We start from the raw sequence: 21,227 nt of genomic DNA, 5'->3' as shown, positions 1-21,227 counted from the left end.
CAGTTGGCAGTTCTGTGCAATATGTGTTGTGTGTTCAGTGACTCTGAGATGTCCCAAAATTTTATTCATATTTTCCTCTTTACGGATGCATGTGGCAAATTATTGAAATATATATATATATATACATATATATATACATATATATGTATATATATATACATATATATATATATGTATATATATATATATATATATATAAAGTAAAAGGTTTTTGTAAATATTAACAGTTTGCTTAGGTAACAAATAAAAAAACTTAGGTTCTGGGGATCCCTGGGTGGCGCAGCAGTTTGGCTCCTGCCTTTGGCCCAGGGTGCGATCCTGGAGACCCGGGATCGAGTCCTACGTCGGGCTCCCGGTGCATGGAGCTGCTTCTCCCTCTGCCTATGTCTCTGCCTCTCTCTCTCTCTCTCTGTGTGTGACTATCATAAATAAATATAAATTAAAAAAAAACTTAGGTTCTTATTTCATTTTTGCATAAGGTGAAATTTAAATATCAGTTTAGAACTTCTAGTGTTTATTACATAATTATATTCAGATCTATTCTTTTTTAAATATTTGTTTTAAAATGGTCACTGAGATCATTTTATTTCTATGAAGTAATATGAATATTAACTTTCGTTGAATTTTTAATCCAATTTGCTGTTATTTAACGTGACTGATAATCAGAACAAGACAAAATTCACGAAATAGGATAGCACAATCAATGAATTACTGTATATAATACTGGATTACTACAGCTCTAGTGATAGGACAATGAAAATTGTAAAAACAACAATAATAAATTTAAGCCAAACTTTGAACTTTAAGTTTTTTAAAATAATACTTGCCACAATCCTCATCTTTCCCTACTGTATTGCAAGAGTCCCATTTTCCTTATTTCAATGCTTGCCTTATGTATACTGGCTTTTGCTGTTCGGGGTAACCCTACTAAACAACAACCCTGTAAAGAAAATAATATATAAGTAAACTCCATTTCATAAATAAATACAGGACCCTTCCAGAACCTAAGAAAATTATTCAATTCAAGACCGTACACTTTGTAAGTGAAAACTTGAGATTAGGATTTAGAAGCAGCATTTCTAAGCACTTTTCATTATTGTCCCAATTTTGATGAATTTTGATGTCTGTTTAAATTACTTTTTGTTGGCTTTAAAATGTAAACAGGAAAATGTGGTTTTGTAGCTGTAGATTATAGTTTCCACTGAGTGTATAAGATAAATTGTTTTGAATGAAAACAAAATAAGAAAAATATATATTTTTTAAATTTCAGAATATTTTATTCATGCAAAGTATGTTTTTGTGCTACACAACTGAAAGCATTTTTAAATTTAGATTTCCTTATGCAGCATTCCCTTTTGATATGCAATAATTCCCTTTACAGTGCAATGAATGTTAATAATTACATACATAACAATCTGACCAGATGCTTACAGTAGAGGCTAGGTAATATAAAATAACAAAAATGTGATAAAAAACACTTTCAAACAAAAATGACTTAAAATAAACCATGCTAGTTATTTTATGAATGAAAAGACTTCTTTATAAAGTTAAGAAAGAGGGGATTATCTACCTGTCCCTAAGATTTTTTTTAAAGCATGTAAATTTTACACTCTAAGTGATTATGTTTTAGACATAGAGAAATTCTGAAAAGAGCAAGGATGAAAGTACTAACTGATTACTAACGTGTATGTGTATCTCTGTATGTCCATGTGTGTAAGCTTACACAGCACATTATTCTTCTTCAAAACAATTGCTGGGCATATGATAAAAAATAATAATGACTGACAAGAGGAAAAAGCTATGTTAGAAAAGTCAGAAGGGTATAAAACAAGGAATGTACATGTATAACAATACTGCTTTTATAAATACATATTTGGCTAAGCAGAACACTTACATAAAAACATCATTTTATAAGAAACAGTACAATTTCCTTTTGTACAATCAGCCAGTAATTATTGACATGAACCATGTCCCAAGTTCTATGCCTACTGTTGAAGGGACAAAGGTCAATAAAATATGCACGCTCTCAGAGAGCCCACAATAAAATGAGAGGCAGGTGTGAACAAATTACTATAAATAAAATATAGAGAGAAGTATAAACCAAGTACTATGAAAACACTGAGCAAAGATATTCACAAAAAGATTTATCAAGGAATAAGCACTTGAGCTGACTTTTGAATCTGAGTTTATCATGTGAGTCTGGGGAGACAGCTATTTCCAGGGACAGAAAGTGGCATATATTGAAGAACATATGAAAGAAAAAATGAGAACTAATGAGATAGCATTAAGCAGAGCACGTTGTGCCTGGAGGAGGATGGGAGGATGGACGCAAGAAGAAGATTGGATCTGGGATGGGCTGGGAAGAACTGTGAGCATGAGCTTTATCTTTAGGAGAGGAAAGGCCAATAGAAGTATTAAAAAATGGAAGCAGTATTACCAGATTTGCTTAATTAGGAAGATACTTCTGGAAGTGGTAGTGAAATTCTTGCTTTTCTATTTTCATGCAAAAAAAATCTTTCTTAGCTCACACTTCGTATACTTTGACAGACGTAGCTGACTCAGTTGTACCATTTCCAGAAGCAGCAGTAGAAAAACAGAAGAGAGTTTGTGAAATGCAATGGGTGGGAGCAGCAATAGGAATCGAACCCATTGGCCCCACTCTTTCAATCTCTGCTAACTTCCACATCAGACTTTCACAATCACTGAGGCAAGCTATAGGCACTTAATCTTCTGTCTTCTCACCCTTAGATAATCCCAGCATCTAGGGTAACTTCAATATCCTGATGAATGACTCAGTAACGTAGCCTGACAACACTTGGCCTAAAGCCTTTAGAGACCTGCATTCACACCCTTCTTTAGGAACTACTTTTATGACCATAACAGACACTGACAGCCCAGGGATCAAAATCCCAGTAGCTTTTCACTGACCAACATTTTATATGACATTTACTTCTCTTTGAGGAATAATCTTACCAACCCCAGTGATTATTGTCACTTTGATATTTTTCAACTACATTGCCTTCAAGAAGATTAATCTCAATATGGAACAGTTACATAAGTGACAAAAATGTCATTAAAAAAACTATTGGAAATAGTAGAAAACTCAGTGGAGGCACTGATGAAAGAAGAATTAAATCTTCCTTTAAAGTTAGGGAGGTCTTCATTAAAAATTTTTGAATTGAAATTTTAGGGATAAACATATTTGTCAGGTTCACAAGTAGAGGAAGATGATTCCACACAGAAGAAATAGTATGTGCAAATCAGAGCAGTTTGAGAATATATGGACCTGGTCAAGAGAGCACAGGTATTCCACATTACTAGTCTATGTAGTTCAAAAAACATGTGCAGCTGGATATGTGCCTAATAACCCAAATGCCAGAATATGAACTGCATTCAATGCCATGCAAAGAAGCTAAATTATTATTCCTATAGGATGTTTGGATCTATACAAGAATTTTAAGTATGAAATGGTTCTATTATTTCTGTAGATGGCAAAATGTTCTTCTGGTTCCTAATATATTTCTTACACATTTCCATCTTATCCGTTATTTAAATGCTAATGATCTTAGACATTTGTCCTATATGCTAATGTCTTGAAATCCAAATATCCAATCCTAAACTTTACTTAAGATTCCAAGTTTATTTATCTTGTTGACTTCAGAGTATTTCCATTAGGATACTGCATAGAGACATCTCCTGTGTGTCTCTGGAACTTCTAACACTTTCTTCACTTTTGTGATCTTCCACCTTTATTGGTGACAAACCATCTACTAGGTCATATTGCTGAGGACCATACTTAACTCCTTTAGTTACCACCTATACTTAATTATTTAATGAAATTCTGCCATTTTACTTTTAAATATCTCTTGGTACCAATCTTCTACAGCTTCAACACAACTACTTTATATTAGGCATTCATTCTATCTTTCTTGAGCAATATCCACTTTAAATACTTCTCATTGTTACTAATAGACCCTTAATCAATATTGTGAGATGAATAACAAGCTAAGGATATGAATAGAAATTTAATTAGTATTATCAGCCATTGTAGATTCAAACTCTTTCTTTCTCGTACAGACTAATTATAAAAAAAATGCCTAAAGTAAATAAGTAAGTGGACTGAATTTAGGATGGATGTAGTAGCTGAGTAGAAACAGAAACACCATTTGTGGAATTCACGGTTTTAATAGTATATGATGTTTTAAAACTGTAATTCAATTGGAATATCTATAAACTAATTACTCAATTAGTAATGTCTTAAATGCTAGTGATTATGTATAGTTATGTATATATAACTCAATATAAACTGCACTTAATGTATTTCTATGAAATAATATGAATAGATAAAAAATTCATACAACTGAAATGTGATTTATTGTGAAACTGAAATAAAAACTGCATAAATTCATACTAAACACATAGAATATTCAAAGTAAATCTCACTAGCGTGATATAATGCTAATGACAAGTAATAATGCAAAAACAGATCCTTAACTTGATTTCCTAAGTCAATTCTGACAGTATAATCCAGAGAAATCTTGTATGTGCTTCCAAAATACTCTAAGAATAGAACACCTTTCCTAGTAACTATATCGGATATGTATTATAGAACTATCTTCTTAAAAAATTATGTACAATATTCTGATTTTAATCCATAATAAGGAACAAAAAAATCTATCTAAATTACATAAAGCCTCTCCATATTAAAAGTAGTAGATTAAATAAAACCAAAAATAATGTTTTAAATTTCAGATTAAAATGCATATTTAGGGATCCCTGGGTGGCGCAGCGGTTTGGCGCCTGCCTTTGGCCCAGGGCGCAATCCTGGAGACCGAGGATCGAATCCCACATCGGGCTCCCGGTGCATGGAGCCTGCTTCTCCCTCTGCCTATGTCTCTGCGCCTCTCTCTCTCTCTCTCTGTGACTATCATAAATAAAAATAAATAAATAAATAAATAAATAAATAAATAAATAAATAAAATGCATATTTATACTCTTATGGCCAAATAATAAAAATATTAACAGTGATATTATGTATATAGTTATTGTATTATACATGTTATATACATGTATAATGTATGTATATATGCATATGTCATTACTTATTCCATACTACAACTTTGTGATGAATTATAATATTTTAGTAGAAGAAAAGAAATTTACACAAGTTAACTGGCTTTATAAAATCAAGGAGATAGTAAATGAAAGATCCCACGTTTAAACTGATATCTGGCTTATTTCAAAGATTAAGTTCTTTCTGAGAGACTACACAAAAAATGAACAGCACTGATTTCTTAAAGTGTACTGTTATCTATGCTTGTCATTGCAGATAACTTTTTACATTATCTAGCATATTTACAAATTAACACAGTGAATGTTACAGGAAGAAAATGAAGCAAGAATTGACAAAATTGTTCTGAAAAGGCCAGATACTACATTCTTTTGGCATTGCTGGCCATATGATCTCTATGGCAACTACTCAGTTTTGTTGTGGCATGAAAGCAAACACAAAAATACAAAAACAAAGGAGTGTGGTTGTTTCTCATAAAACTTCATTTATTGGATACTGATATTTGATTTCCAGATGAGTTTCATATCTCATGATATATTTTTCTCTTTTTGCAATCATTTGAAAATGTAAAAGCCATTCTCAGCTTGCAGGCCGTAGAAAAACAGGTGGCAGAAGGATTAGGAACATGGTCTGCCAATGCCTGAAAAAAAGACAGCTTAGCTCTACAACCTGATATACAAAAATATAGAGCTAAAATAATTGTCAAAACCTATTATGAATTTTCATCTGTTAAAATTAAGGGGACTAAAATTTTCTTTCTCATCCCATGTGGGAAAAGAATGAACAGAAATTATTAGGAAACAGTGATTCTTGAAATCTGAATGTGCTATGCTCAGTGTGTTGCTTAGCTAATGAGATTTCCTTTCTATGCCCACAACTCGCACCCATCTATCCCATCAGTCATAACTAGCATGAAACTTCCACATCTGTGTCTTCTCTTATTGTTAGACTTACAAGGAACATTATAATCTTTAAAATCACGTTGACTTTAATGTCCTATGGAAACATTACACATTATAATGTTTTTTACTTTTTTATTGTAATTTATTTCATGGTTCAGTACTTTAATCATAGAAAAAACATGTAATTCTATCTCTCACAATGTGTTAAACTTATAGTAGACTTTAAAACAATCTTTTTGAAACAATCATCAATATAAACAGCAAAATTTAGAATTAGTAGAACAGGCTTCTGAGGATTAAACTGATTTATCTTCCTTTAGCCACATAAAAGCTTGTTATCCCAATTTCTCTAAATAATAAAACTAAAACCCAAAATTATGTGACTTGCATATGACTACATGTCTAGTAACAGAATGAAGGTTGTGTCATGCTGACAATAGCACATCAATTAACTAATTGATCAGAAAATGTATTACAATGGTTTTATCAGCTTAATTAGAGGTAGCTAATGACACAATCCCAAACCCTCATTGGCATAATATAACAGAAGTTAATTTTTCATTTACCTAACAGTCTGCTGCAGTTAGATATATCTATATAGATATGTAGAGTTCTCTTAGCAATGACTAAAAAGATCCTGGCCATTTCTCTATTACAACTCCAAAATCCATTGGATCCTTTTCGGAATCTTCCACTGGATCTGGCAGGTCCAGTGAAGGAAGAAAATGTGGATTCTCAGGCAGAGTATTTAATGGCCAACCATAGAGATGGCCTTAATCACTTTTCTTTAGCCTGAATCTAAATAACTACAGGCTAATGAGAAAGTGATTGGAGGAGGAGGAGGAGGAGGAGGAGCAGGAGCAGAAGGAGGGGAAGGAGGAGGAGGGGGAGAAAGAGCTGGGGAAGAGAGAGGAGGAACAGGAAGAGAGGAAGAGGAAGGAAACAGGATTGAGAGAATCTTGACAATGTATGCTGCTAAGGGTAAGAGGCTTCCCAAATTGAAGACATTACCGACGTCAGTTGGAAGTCTTCTGTAAAAATTTTATAATTAAAATTTTTATTTTCTTGAAATCTCTTAAAAGCTAATAAAAAAGGCATGCATCCTATATTAAGGCTAAAAAAAGTCATTTGTTTTTAGTTTGAAAAGAAAAAAAATAATTTATTAGCTATCTATAATAAGACATTTTTACAATTGTCTGCAACACGTTATTATATTTAAATCTAGAGTGTTTTAAGGCCAAATCAGTAAATGATAGATCTTTGCTTCACTAGCTTTTAGCTTTGACAAAGTGTGAGATTCTAAGTTATATCATCCTTAATGACTATAATTAACATATTAAGACTCTTTGAAAATAAGATCTGAAGCTCTTTTTTTTTTTTCTTGTGTAGGAAAGCTTCAGACAGTAAGCCTTTTAAAATGAACTTATGTCTTTGACTTTTCTCAGCAAATGATTCCTGCCGTTCTGATTGTTTCTTTTAATTAACACAAAACAAAGTAAAATAGTTACTAGTATTCCTGAGAAGTCAAGGTCCTTGATTGATCAAATTATAAAGCTTTTTAATTCTTAAAGAATATGTTTAAAATTTTATGTCTGGTATTCTTAATAAACATAGTGTACTTTTACATTTGCTTAAATATATAACTACTGGTTTCATGAATTTGTATAACCAGAGTATAGAATTGGTGATGAATGTTCTAGTAGTACAATGGAAGGCTTCTCTAGGACTTTTGTGGATATTGACCATTGGTTTCACTTTAGAAATATTTTTTTCTCATGTGACAAGCTTTTAATCCTGTAAGCTGCTCTGTACTGCCCTTGGAAAGGACAAATATGAATTTCTTTGAGAATGGCTTGTAAGAGCTGAGTGGACCCTATTTTCTATGACCCAAATTATTCAGTGGCTTTCTCCTACAGCTGAGGGCTGGCCACCTTTCTATTATGATTTACTTAGAGGCCAGAACTCACTGAAACCGTTCACAATGGTAGAATTTGGACATCTAACCGTGAATTAAAACTTTGATGATCTTTCTCATAGCAGTCACTCAAATAAACCACTTACAATTTTTAAAAAGTCTACGGTGGTACTCTAGAAATATGGTGTAGCATTCTTCCTAAAAGGTGTATTCATGTATCTCAAAGTAGATTGTAAAAGATCATAATTTGGATATAAAACTGCTAAAATTTAGAATAGATATTCAGCATTTTAGGTGGAATTTTTCTATAATTTCCCTCTAGTTTATCTTTGTCTGTCAAAAAAAAAAAATTAGGAGGGGGCAGGGACAGAGGGAGAGAACAAATCATAAGTAGGCTCCGAGGAAGGGGACTGTATCTCACGACCCCAAGATCATGACCTGAGCCAAAATCCAGATTTGGATGCTTAACTGATTGAGCCACCCAGACAATACTACCTATCAAAATTTTATCTCATATAATGCAAAAAGTATTTCAATCTTAGTTTATCTGATTTCTTTCAAGATTCTGTTTGTGTTTACTTTTTTGCAATCTAGGTAGGATACGCCTTGGGTATAATGAAATACTTACCATTCTCTAAGTTTTCTGGATCTGCGTTTTGGTGTATGTTATTAATTTTTTGAAATTCTCAGACATTGTTACTTCAAATATTTCTGTTATTCAGTTATCTTTATTTTTGTCTTCCAATTATGGATATGTTATGACTTTTTAATTGTCTCACATTTTTTAGATGTTCTTTTCTGTTCTTTTTCTTTCATTACTTTTCTTTTTATATTTTAGTTTTGTGAGTTTCTACTGATGTATCTTCAAGTTCACTGATTCTATCATTGGTCATATCTAGTCTTCTGATAAGCCTATTATAGGCATTAGTCATTTCTGTTATAGCTTTTCATTTCTACCAATTTCTTTTGAGTTGTGTTTGTTTCCATCTCTCTGCTTATATTTCCCATCTGTTTTTGCATATTGTCTGTTTTTCTATTAAAGACTTGGTAGTTATTTTAAACTACTTGTCTGGTAAAGTCAAAATCTATGTCATATCTGAGTCTAGTTCTGATGTTTACTTTGTCTCTTCAGGCTGTGTTTCTCTTGCCTTTTATTATGCCTTATAATTTTTGATGAAAATAAGACATGATATATCAAGTGATAGGAGCTGAGGTAAAGAATTTTAGTGTGAGATTTAATGTTAATTTTGCTAAAAGTTGAGCTGTTCATAAGGCCTGCTATGACTGTAGATGCCAGATACTTCAACTTAGTGTCCTATTGGAGACAAAAGATTCTATGCTCTACAGATTGCTTAACTATAATGTGCTGTTAGTTAGACTGGAGTCCTATTGATATGATAATAGTGTGTGTATGAGAGGGGGAAAGATGTGTTCCTTAATGTTATGATTAATTATCAGTATTTTAGTATATTCCTATATCCCTTGGCTATAAACTTTACAACGTCCCTTAGTGTTCTTTTTCTCATCATTAAGTGTGACAGGAAAGCCAGAGGGGCCTGGAATTAACTATATGTTTTTTTTCCCTAGGTGGGATGAGATTCTGTTAGTTTTTTTCTCCTTGAGAATGTTTGAACATATTTCAAAATAGCTATTTTCTCTTTCTCCTTCCAGATCCAGGAGTGGGTCTTTTTCTTGTTTTTTCACCATGAGGACATGGTAGGTTCCCAGAGGTAATATGTACAAAAGTATTGGGCCCACACTAAGATTAGGGCCTCCAGGACTTTCTGAATCTCACATTTGTCCACAATCAACCTCTAGCAATTTGCCACAATATCATTTAAGAATTTCTAACAGTATTGAAATCAGTGATTCTTGCTGTAAGTAAGCAGATCTTGATTGTGATTCTCTTTATTTACACGCTTTTCCAGATTTGGGAGTGGTGGTTAGCCCTAAAACCTCAGTTCTCTGACAGATCTAAGAAAAGTTATTAATTTTCAGTTTGTTCAGATGTTTCCTAATAAGGATAGAAGTGACCACTTCCAAGCTCTTGTTAGAAATAAAAAAGGAAGTTTCATGTTTTTAATTAGAACGAATTAGAACAAATAACTCTTATTTTTATGTACTAATTTTATATTGGCATAGCTTTTCTTCCACACTTTATGTAGATAAAATCCATTGAAAATGAATCATCAGATGTTCTAAGATTATAGGACTAAATGTTATCAATAAGCAATAAATTATTAAAACTAATTATACTTGCAGTAACTACTATAAATTAGATTCAAAGAGATACTGGAAACTTATTTTAAATTTGGCTGCCCATAAAAAAGAGCATCTAGAAATATGAAGGATGTAAGTAGGATTGGGGTTGTTCTGTGAATAGTAAGCTATTTAGAAGAAATTGATAGGAAATTAAGTAGATGCATGTGGTTTTATATCCAAAGGCAATTTTTTTTTCAAGAGAAAACCTATATCATATCCTAAATTGTCATTGTTTGGTAACAAATAGTTTGATGATAAACAGTAGGTATCATGGAAAAGTGACTTCAATCTATAAAATAGATTCATAAAATGATGTTCCTTGGCAAAAATTTCAGTAGGCAAAAAAATCCCAATTCTCATTTTTATTTTTCAAAGTTTTTATTTAAATTCCAGTAACATATAGTATAATGTTAGTTTCAGGTGTACAATATAATGATTCAACACTTCCACACAACACCTGGTACTCATCACAACAATTGCACTCCTTAATCTCCATCACCCATCCTGCATCCAGCTCTCTTCTTCTAGTAACCATTGGTATATTCTCTATAGTTAAGAGTCTTGTCCCTCTCCCCCCCCATGTTTGTTTGGTTTCTTAATTTCTACATACTAGTGAAATCATATGGTATTTGTCTTTCTCTGACTGACTTATTTCACTTAGCATTATACTGTATAGTCCATCGATGCTATTGCAAACGGTGAGATTTTATTCTTTTTTATGGCTGAGTAATATTCCATTGTGTATATATACCACATCTTCTTTATTCATCCATCAGTGGACACATGGGCATTTCTGTAATTTTGCTATTATAGATAATGCTGCCATAAACATCATAATCCATGTATCCATTTGAATTATTTTTGTATCCTTTGGATAAATACCTAGTAGTACAACTACTGCACCATATGTAAAAATAAATCCAAAATGGATTAAAGACCCAAATGTGACACATGAAACCATAAAACTTCTATAGAAAGAGACAGGAAGTAATATTTCTGATATTGGCCATAGAAACTTCTTTCTAGATATGTATCCTGAAGCAAGGGAAACAAAAGTAAAAATAAACTATTGGGACTTCATCAAAATAAAAAACTTCCAGAGGTGCCTGGGTGGGTTTGTCAGTTAAGTGTCTGACTCTTGCCTTTGGCCCAGGTCACGATATCAGGGTAATGAGATCGAGCCTCGTGTCAGGCTCTACACAGTCTGTGGAGAGTTGGCTTCTCTCCCTCTCCCTCTCCCCCCCCATATTTGCACACACTGGTATGCATGCCCACTCTCTCCTTCTCTCTCTAAAATAAATAAATAAATCTTAAAATTAAGAAAAAAACATAAAAAGCTTTTGTAAAGTGAAGGAAACAATGAACAAAACTAAAAGGCAACTTATGGAATGGGAGAAGATTTTTGCAAATGATATATCTGATAAAGGATTAGTATCCAAAATATATAAAGAATTTATCAAGATCAAAAACCAAAAAATGAATAATCCAATCTTAAAAATGGTCAGAAGACATGATTTTTCCAAAGAAGATATACAGATGGCCAATAGACACATGAAAAGATGCTCTACATCATTGGTTATCTGGGAAATATAACTCAAAACTACAATGAAATGTCACCTCACACCTGTTAGAATGGCTATTTCTCATTTTTAAATGTTAAACTGGATAATTTATAAAGAAAGTTCTTTTTTGGACCATATAGAACATTCTTTGGCTCATTTAGAAGTACAGAGTACTCCTTGGGAATTCGGTTTGGGGAATTTTTGCTATTAGAATGTTGTGGTTCAGTTATATCTTCTTTATTGAATTGATCTAACTTAGTCTCTGAAAAGTATGTTGCCATTAGCTGCAAGTTAAAATGGAAAAAGGAGAAAGAAAAATCAAGGACAGTGCTCAATACATTTAGAAACTGATGGCCAAAAAGTTCAAATATATGTGACTATATATAATAAGTAGTCTTATTATATACTGGTATTTATTTTAAGATCCTCAGTGAATTTAAGTTAATGACATGCTTTTTACAAGTCTACTATAAAATAATACTGTAAATCTTTTCTTTAAGAAAAATGCAACCAAAGTAAATAGAGAATTTTTTAAAGAGGTTTGTTCTTTTTAAATGCTCAAGATATAACGTCTCAGTGCTAGTAAATTAAAAAAAAAGGTGATTTTCACTCAGAAAAATTAACTCAAAATGGATTTAAGACATAAATATATGAACTAAAATGATAAAATTCCTAAATGAAAGCATATGGAAAATTCTCCTTCACATGAATCTTAGCAATGATTGTATGGATTTAATACCAAAAGCACAAGCAATGAAAGCAAAAATAAATAAGAAGGACTACATCAAATAAAAAATTTTCTACAAAGCAGAAGAGCCAAACAAAGAAACAAACAACAAAAACAGAAAAAGAAAAGAAAAGGCAATCTACACAATAGGAGAAAATATTTGCAAACCATATATTTGATCAGAGTTAATATCTAAAATACATAAGGAACTTATATTAATAGCAAAAAAAAAATTCAAAATAATCTAATTAAAAAGTGGACAAAGGGCCTGAATAGACATTTTTCTGAAGAAGATTATCAAATGGCCAAGAGATACATGAAAAGATGTGCTACATATCTAATAATTGTGGAAATGAAGATCAAAATTACAATAAGAGTACCTCATGTTGATTGGGATGGCTAGTGTCATCAAAAAGACAACAGATAACAAGTGATGAGGAAGATGTGGGGAAAGGGAACCTCTGTACACTTTTGGTGGGAATATAAATTGGTATAGACACTATACAAAACAGTAAGACATACCCTGAAAAAAATAGAAATAGGACTACAATATAATCCAGCAATCCCACTTCAAGTGTATATCCAAAGGAAATGAAATCACTACATAGAAGAGAAATATGCATCCCTGTATTCATTGCAGCATTATTTACAATAGCCAAGACATGGAAACAACCTAAGTATCCATCAGTGGATGAATAGATGAACAAAATGTGGTGTGTATGTGTGTGTGTGTGTGTGTGTGGTATGTGTGTACATATGCCATTGTGTACACACACACACACACACACACATACGTACACACAGAAATACTATTCAGCCATAAAAAAGAAGAAAATTCTGCCATTTGCAGCAATATGGATAAAACTTGAGGGCATTATGCTAAATGAAATATGTCAGAAAAAGACAAATACAGTATGATTTCATTTTCATGTGTAATAAAAAAAATAATCACACAGGAATGGAGAACAGATTCATGGTTGCCAGAAGAGGGTGAGGAGTTAGGAAAATGGATGAAGATAGTCCAAGGGTAAAACTTCCAGTGATAAAATTAATAAATTCTGAGGATGCAATATATAGCATAATGACTATTTAATGGTATCATATTGTATATTTGGAAGTTACTGAAAAATCAAATCTAAAATTTCTCACTGTACATACACAAAATGTAATTATATGGAGTGATGAATGTGTCAACTAATCTTATTTTGATAATTATTTTGCAACATATACATATACAAAATCACTACATTATATGATTTAAACTTACATAATGTTATATGTCAATTACATCTCAATAATAATAGAAAAAATTAAAGAGAGAGTTTACATAGGTACAATTTATTCAGCAAAAAGGAAAGAACAAGGATTGTATATTAGGGAAATATTATAATTGTATATTAGATGGAAACTAGAGAGGGGGTTAAGCATATGCATTTTATGATCCATATAATAGAATGTTTTATAAACAAGAAACAATTCATTTAACAATTAAGAAGCTTACAGTTGTGTTATCTATAAAACTCTTCCCAAGAGAAATAAATTTTTAAGTCATATTTGAAGATAATAATGAACTTGAATTGGTAGAGTTATGTGTATTAGAAAGAAGTGAGATCAGAATTTGATTTGAGGGAATTACTTGAAAATACATACAGACAATTAGGGGAGAGAAGTAGCATGTTGGAAAGTATTATTGAGCATGCTAGAATAGGATCTATATGAGTGAATAAAGAGAGGTAATTTAGTTAGGGTGGATTTATATGACAGAAGGAGTAAGATGAATGTTTAGATATTAGAGAAGCACACTTGATGAATAACTAGAAAAAAATTCTGTTAGACGAAATAAATGGTTTACTAAAGAAATAGTCACCAATTAATTCTAATTATTTGCCTACTACTTTATAATACATGTATCATGATTTCCAAAATCTAATTGGCTTTTGATTCTTCAACATTATAGGAACAGAATACAGAGCTCAAAAATATTCAATAGAATATAAAGAACCCAGAAATAAACCCATGATTATATGGTCAATTAATCTTTAACAATGAGGCAAGAATATACTATGGGGGAAAGACAATCTCTTCAATAAAGGTGCTGAGAAAACTGGACAGGTATATATAAAAGGATGAAACTGGACTACTTTCTTACAGCATCTACAAAAATAAAGTATGCCAAAGACCTAATGTGAGACCTGAAACCACAAAATCCTAGAAGAAAACACAGGTAGTAATTTCTCTAACATTGGTCATAGCAATATATTTCTTGGTATGTCTTCTAAGACAAGGAAACAAAATAATAATAATAACATATTGAGACTACATCAAAACAAAAAGCTTTTGGAAAGCAAAGGAAGCCATCAGCAAAACAAAAAGACAACCTATTGAATGGGAAAGATACTTGCAAATGATGGATAAGGGGTTAATAACAAAATATATAAAAAAATAAAATAAAAAAATAAAAAAATAACAAAATATATCAAGAACTTATAAAATTTAACACCTAAAAAAAAATAATACAATTAAAAAATGGGCAGAGGATCTGAATAGACATTTTCCCAAAGAAGACATTCAGATGATCAACAGACACCAAAAATGTTCAATACCACTAATCATCAGGGAAATGGAAATCAAAACCACAATGCAATATCACCCTACTCCTCTTAGACAATGGCTAAAATAAAAAAGATAAGAAATAACAAGTGTTGGTGAGAATGTGGAAAAAAAAAAAAAGGAAGCCCTGAGCACTATTGGTGGAAATGTAAATTGGTACAGCCACTGTGGAAAACAGTATGGTGGTTCCTCAAAAAATTAAAATAGAAATACATGATCCAATAACTCTACCATTTGGTAATAAAACAAAACACTAATTTGAAAAGATGTGCACCCTAATGTTTATTGCAACATTATTTACAATACCCAAGATATGAAGGCAACCTAAGAGTCTATCAATAGATGAATCGATAAGAAAGATGTGGCATACATCAATGGTATCTTACACAGCCATAAAAAAGGATGAGGTTTTGCCATTTACGACAACGTGGATGGACCTGGAGAGTATTATACTAAGAGAAATAAGTCAGACTGAAAAAGACAAATACCATATGATTTAACTTACAAGTAGAATCTAAAACAAACAACAACAACAAACAAACAAAAAGCAGAATCAGACATATAGAGAACAAACTTATGGTTGCTTAGGGAGGAGGAGGGTTAAAAGTTGGGCAAAATGGATGAAGGAGAGTAGGAGATGCAGCTGCTAGTTTTGGAGTGAGTGAGTTATGAGAATAAAAGGCACGGCATAAGGAATATTATCAGTGATATTATCATGCAATGATATTGTATGGAGATAGGAACTACACTTGTGGTGAACATAGCATAATATATAAACCAGTGGAATCACTATGATGTACATCTGAAACTAGAGCAGCCTGGGGGGCTCAGCGGTTTAGCGCTGCCTTCAGCCCGGGGCATGATCTTTCCACAGGGCTCCCTGCATGGAGCCTGCTTCTCCCTCTGCCTGTGTCTCTGCCTCTCTCTCTCTCTCTCTCTCTCTCTCTCTCTCTCTCTCTGTGTGTGTCTCTCATGAATAAATAAATAAAATCTTAAAAAAGAAAAAAGAAATGAAACTAATAACATGAGTATTAACTCTAGTAAAAAAAGCATAACAAATTTGCAACAAAATAATTTATGAAAAAGTTGATACTGCAGTACAATAGAAAAATGTTATTTTCAATCAGTGATGTTCTGTCAACTGGGTATCTATTTTTTTAAGAATGAATTTTGATCTCTCACTTCATAAACAAAAAACTATTTCAGATGTGTTACAGATTTACATATGAAAAGCAACATAATAAAGTTTCCAGAAAGTAGCAGATAAGAATATCTTTATAATTATGGAACAGGAAGTTATTTTTTAGTGATCACCAAAATCAGCAAATTAAAAATTATAAATATTACTACATTAGTGATAAGAATGTCTTTTTATCAAAAGTGACCAGTAAGAAAGTGAAAAGACAGTTCATGTCATAGAAGCATTTGCAGCACATAAATCGGATGAAAATTTCACAATGTATAAAGACCTCTTCTAAATAAACAAGGAGGAATTCACTCAATATAAGAGAAAAATGGGAAAAACACTTAAATAAGCACTTCACAACAGAAGATAATCTAAATGGCCAATAAATATTAGAAAGTGTGCTCAACTTTCCTCGTCATCAAGGGAAATAAAAACCTAAAATTAAAACCCTAAACTTGATACTGCTGTATACACAATCGAATGCATAAGAAAGACAAAAATATCAAATACTAGTAGGTATATGGAGTGAGGAACCGCCCTCACCCCCCCACCTCCCATCCCCCATCTGTAATTTTACTTTCCACAGTTTCAGTTGCCTGTGGTGAGTCAAGATCAAGAAGCAGATGATCTTCCTCCTAACATATCACCAGAAAGTCAATACTAATTTTCCTAAATCATTCACCTCACTTTATCTCATCAGATAAGCACTTTATCATCTCACATCACAAGAAGGGTGAGAGCAGTACAATAAGATATCTTTAGACAGAAACCACATTCATATAACAATATATTGTTATAATTTTTGATTTTTTATTATTAGTCATTTTCTTACTGGGCCTAATTTATAAATTAAACTTTATCATAGTTATGCATAGGGAAAAACATAGTATATATAGGGTTTGTTACTACCCATGGTTTCAGGCACCACTGGGGGGGGGGTCTTGGAATGCCACCACGAATGGGAGGGGAAGGTTATTGTATAAGCACATTGGCAAACTGTTTAATAGACTCTACCAACACTTTTGCCCAGCAATTTAGTGCCTAATATTACCAAATAGAAATGTGTTCCAAAATCAACTAAATATAGAGACTTCTAAAGTATATATTTCATACTAAATTTGATATGAGACTTTTGACTATTAAAAATGGTCAAATATTGAAAACAAAACCAGAAATATTCCTCAAAAAAAAAAAAAGAAATGTTTCTCAATGTTGCAATGGATAATTATGCCATGGCATATTCATTTAATGGATGTTTAATGAATGAGTATATATAGTAGTAAGGGTGAACTTTAATTTCACATAACAACATAGGTTTCATAAATAAAATGTTGAGCAAATAAGATCATCACAAAAGAGCAATGCTGCATAATTCCATTTTATCTAAGGAAAAATAGAGAAAGCAAAACACATGTGAGCATGTGTATGTGGCAGAAATTAGGTTAGAGATTCTTTGGTGCACTGTAGTCTCGGAGGGGAAAAGCATTGTCAGAGTTCTGTTTCTTTATCTGATCCTTGTTTACGGGATTGTGCTCACAAAGACAAATTCATCAAACTCTCCAGGTATGACTTGTGCACTTTTCTATATGGAATGTTTTATTTGAATAAAAATTTTAATTAAAAAAATTCTTATTGGGCAGGGCCACAGACATAAACCCCCAGGGTTGCTGATGTAAACTCTTGTGTTAAAAGTTCTGAAATCCACCAGCCTCTTTAGGGCAGTAGGTAGTGCATCAGTCTCATAAAAGTTCTTACATCCATGATTTAAAAAAAAAAAAATCAACCTTTTTTTAATTTAAGTCAAAGACACATTTTGCTTGGTATTTTGTTATTAAAATAAATAAGTTTGAGGTTATATCTATCCAAGAAGAAAAAGCAGTACCGTGGGTGGGTAATTTGTGTATGTCGTGTATTTGAAGGGCATATTTGAAGAGTAGAGAGAATACTGGTATGATTAACTCATGAGTTTCTGAAAGAAATGATGCAAGTGATGAGGTTGTGAAAAGGGAAAGGTAATTTGGTTTTAAGTGATGAAAATAGAAAGGTAATTCAGTCAAATAATTGAGATCTTTGAATGCTATGTTAAAGAATTTGAACTGTCCTTTGTAGATAACGAGGCACCACAGAAAGTTTTTGAAAAGGAAAATGACAGTATTTTACCTGTTTTTATGAAGATAACTCAGATGGCAATGTGAAGAACAGATTAAAAAGATTAGAATCCAGAAGCCTGGAGACTAGTTGGATAGATATTGCAACGGATAAATCAGATGATGGAAACCTGAACCAAAATATTAACAAGAGGAAACAGTAGGCAGAGAATTTTGCAAAATGCAGTAGTAAGATAACTGACAGAATTTAGCAGGTGAGTTGATATGAGAAATGGGGAAAAATGAAGGAAGAGTAACTTTAATATTTCTAAATATTTTGAGAAAAGTAATGAAAGCAAGCACAGAATTTCAACAGAAATAATAAACACAGCCCTCTAGGGAGAAACTAATGAATTTATTGTACTGTATTAGGCTATGATCTAATGGAGTGTGGTATAACGCCAGTATGAACTGGCAATGGAGAGGGAAGTGTAGAAGAAGCAGATTTGGATGAAGGTGTATATTTGGTCATTTTGGCACAAATGTCATTTTCAAAAACAGAGAAATGATTTTTCAGAATCTCCCTCTCAGGTGGAATCTTTATTGTCATAGTGTTTCATTGTGTTATATGTAACATTGTTTCACCCACTTTATGTATGTATACATTTCTAAATTCTCTATCCTGAAAGCAACATTTCACATTTATTTTTATGTTCTCCCAGGAATCCAACATGGTGTTAGGACCCAAAGTGATCATTTACTACTAAATTTTTAGTGATCTGACAGTCTCGTGCTTTCCAAAATATTCATTATGGATTTTACAACTTTCAAATATTAATACTATAAAATAGATCACTCAACTTCTCAAAATATGTATAACAGAACAATCTACATTATATGTTTCAACAACAGCTTTGAGAAAACCTAATTAGATCCTATCACCAAAATTTGGTTACCACCCATACTAGGGATACTGAGTTAATTTATCCCTTTGTTATTCGCCACATTGATTATTGCATTAACTTCCAACTATATCTCTCTTTGGTCTGGTTCTACATTCCTTTTTCACGTTACAGCCAATAATCTCCCTATCTATAATTTGTGCTCCTGCTTCAAGGTGGCTTTTCAGAATTTCTCCATTCTTCTTGTAATTACTCCACATCATTGCAGTTTCTATGAAATCCTTTTTTTTTTCCCAAAAGATTTTATTTATTTATCCATGAGAGACATACTCACACACAGAGAGGCAGAGACACAGGCAGAGGGAGAAGCAGGCTCCATGCAGGGAACCTAATATGGGCTTTGATCCCGGGTCTCCAGGATCACACCCCAGGCTGAAGGCAGCGCTAAACCTCTGAGCCACCCAGGCTGCCCTATGAAGTCCTAATAGTAGGACTTAATGAATCAGTGGTAAAAATAAGAACTGTGACTTTAATGCAGGGATAGTGGCTGTACTAGTTCAAATTCTCTAGAGAAATAGAATCAATTGGATGGATATGTATATCTCCATCCATAGGATATGAAGATATTTATTATAAGGAAATGGCTCACACAATTATGGAGGCTGGAAACCTTCTTGATTGCATGTGTAAACAGAATACCCAAGAAAGCTGGTGGTGCAATTCAGTATGAGCCTAAAGGCCTGAGAACTGGGAGCAGTGAGGGCAGGAGAATGATGTTCAACTGAAGCAAGCAGGCAGAAAAAGCCAAAATCTTACTTTCTCTCTCTCTTCTCTCTCTCTCTCTCTCTCTTTTTTTTTTTTTCCATTCAGGCCCTCAGCAGATTGCATGATGTCCACCCACATAGGGAAGCATAAACTGCTTTACTGAGTCTACTGATTTAAATGCTAATTTCACCCAGAAACACCCTCATGGACACATTCAGAAATAATGCTTAGCCAAATATCTGGGTACCCTGTGATCCAGTGAGGTTGACACATAAAATTAACCATCACAGTGGCTGTGTTCCAGAAGCTCATTAGTAGGGATATTGTTTTATTACTTAGAAATTTGTTTTTCCTCAGATTACCAGATAATATGCTAAACCATGTAAGTGGTTTTTCCCAGAATAGAAACCTACCCTTTAAAATTAAACATTTAATGTAACCTTGGTTTAACCATTTTAATGAAAATTTTTCCAAAATTGTTTGTTTATACATGTTCTTGCCTTTTAAATAACATGTACTAAAAATAATTTAACTCTTCTGTAATGATTTAGGACATTTATTACCTACATCAACTGGCTCTAACTTCAAAATTATATGTATCTACTTTTCTATACCACCTTTACCAATACCACTTTGGTCCAGAAAAATATCATGTATCATCTGGATTGCTTTAATTCCTGCTTTCTGATTTCTTAACTTTTCCATATACCCACTACAGCTTGTTGTCACAGAAACCAGAATGATCTTTTTAGCATTTAAGTAAGATCATGTCACTTCTCAGCTCAACACACTCCAATAAGTCCTACTGATTTTTACAATGGCCTGAAAAACTTTACATGACTGGGTTCGTCATTACAGCTCTTATCTTACTTTCTCCTACTCTCTCAAGATATGAGTGCTGTTCTCGCTTTAGGGTCTTTACACTAGCTGTATCTACTTACAATTTCTTCTATTGTTACCAATATTTTAATATATGTCTTAACCTTTGTCACAGTTACAACTACACACACACACACACACACACACACAGAAAGACTTCTAATTTAGTGCTTCTAATGTGCTCCAAACTCAAATAACAACTAAATAATCTCATCAAAATGATGTCTAAAATTAGCATGCACAGGCTCTGAATGGCAGTCTGAAGAACTTTTTTTAAGGAAATTGTATAATTTTTTGCACATGATTGAATGGTGTGAGTTTATTGCTTTTATGTTTTTAACTGTTCTAAATATTTGACA

General features: G+C 32.6%; 1 pseudogene; it reads left to right on the top strand.

Moving 5' to 3' along the window:
* The first annotated feature begins 6,595 nt into the window (after window positions 1-6,595).
* LOC129516473 (60S acidic ribosomal protein P1-like) overlaps window positions 6,596-21,227 on the top strand; it is a 30,048-nt pseudogene continuing 15,416 nt past the window's right edge.

This window comes from Nyctereutes procyonoides, unplaced genomic scaffold, assembly GCF_905146905.1.
Source record: "Nyctereutes procyonoides isolate TBG_1078 unplaced genomic scaffold, NYPRO_anot_genome, whole genome shotgun sequence".
Lineage (NCBI taxonomy): Eukaryota > Metazoa > Chordata > Mammalia > Carnivora > Canidae > Nyctereutes > Nyctereutes procyonoides.
This window is presented reverse-complemented; position numbering and strand designations above follow the sequence as displayed.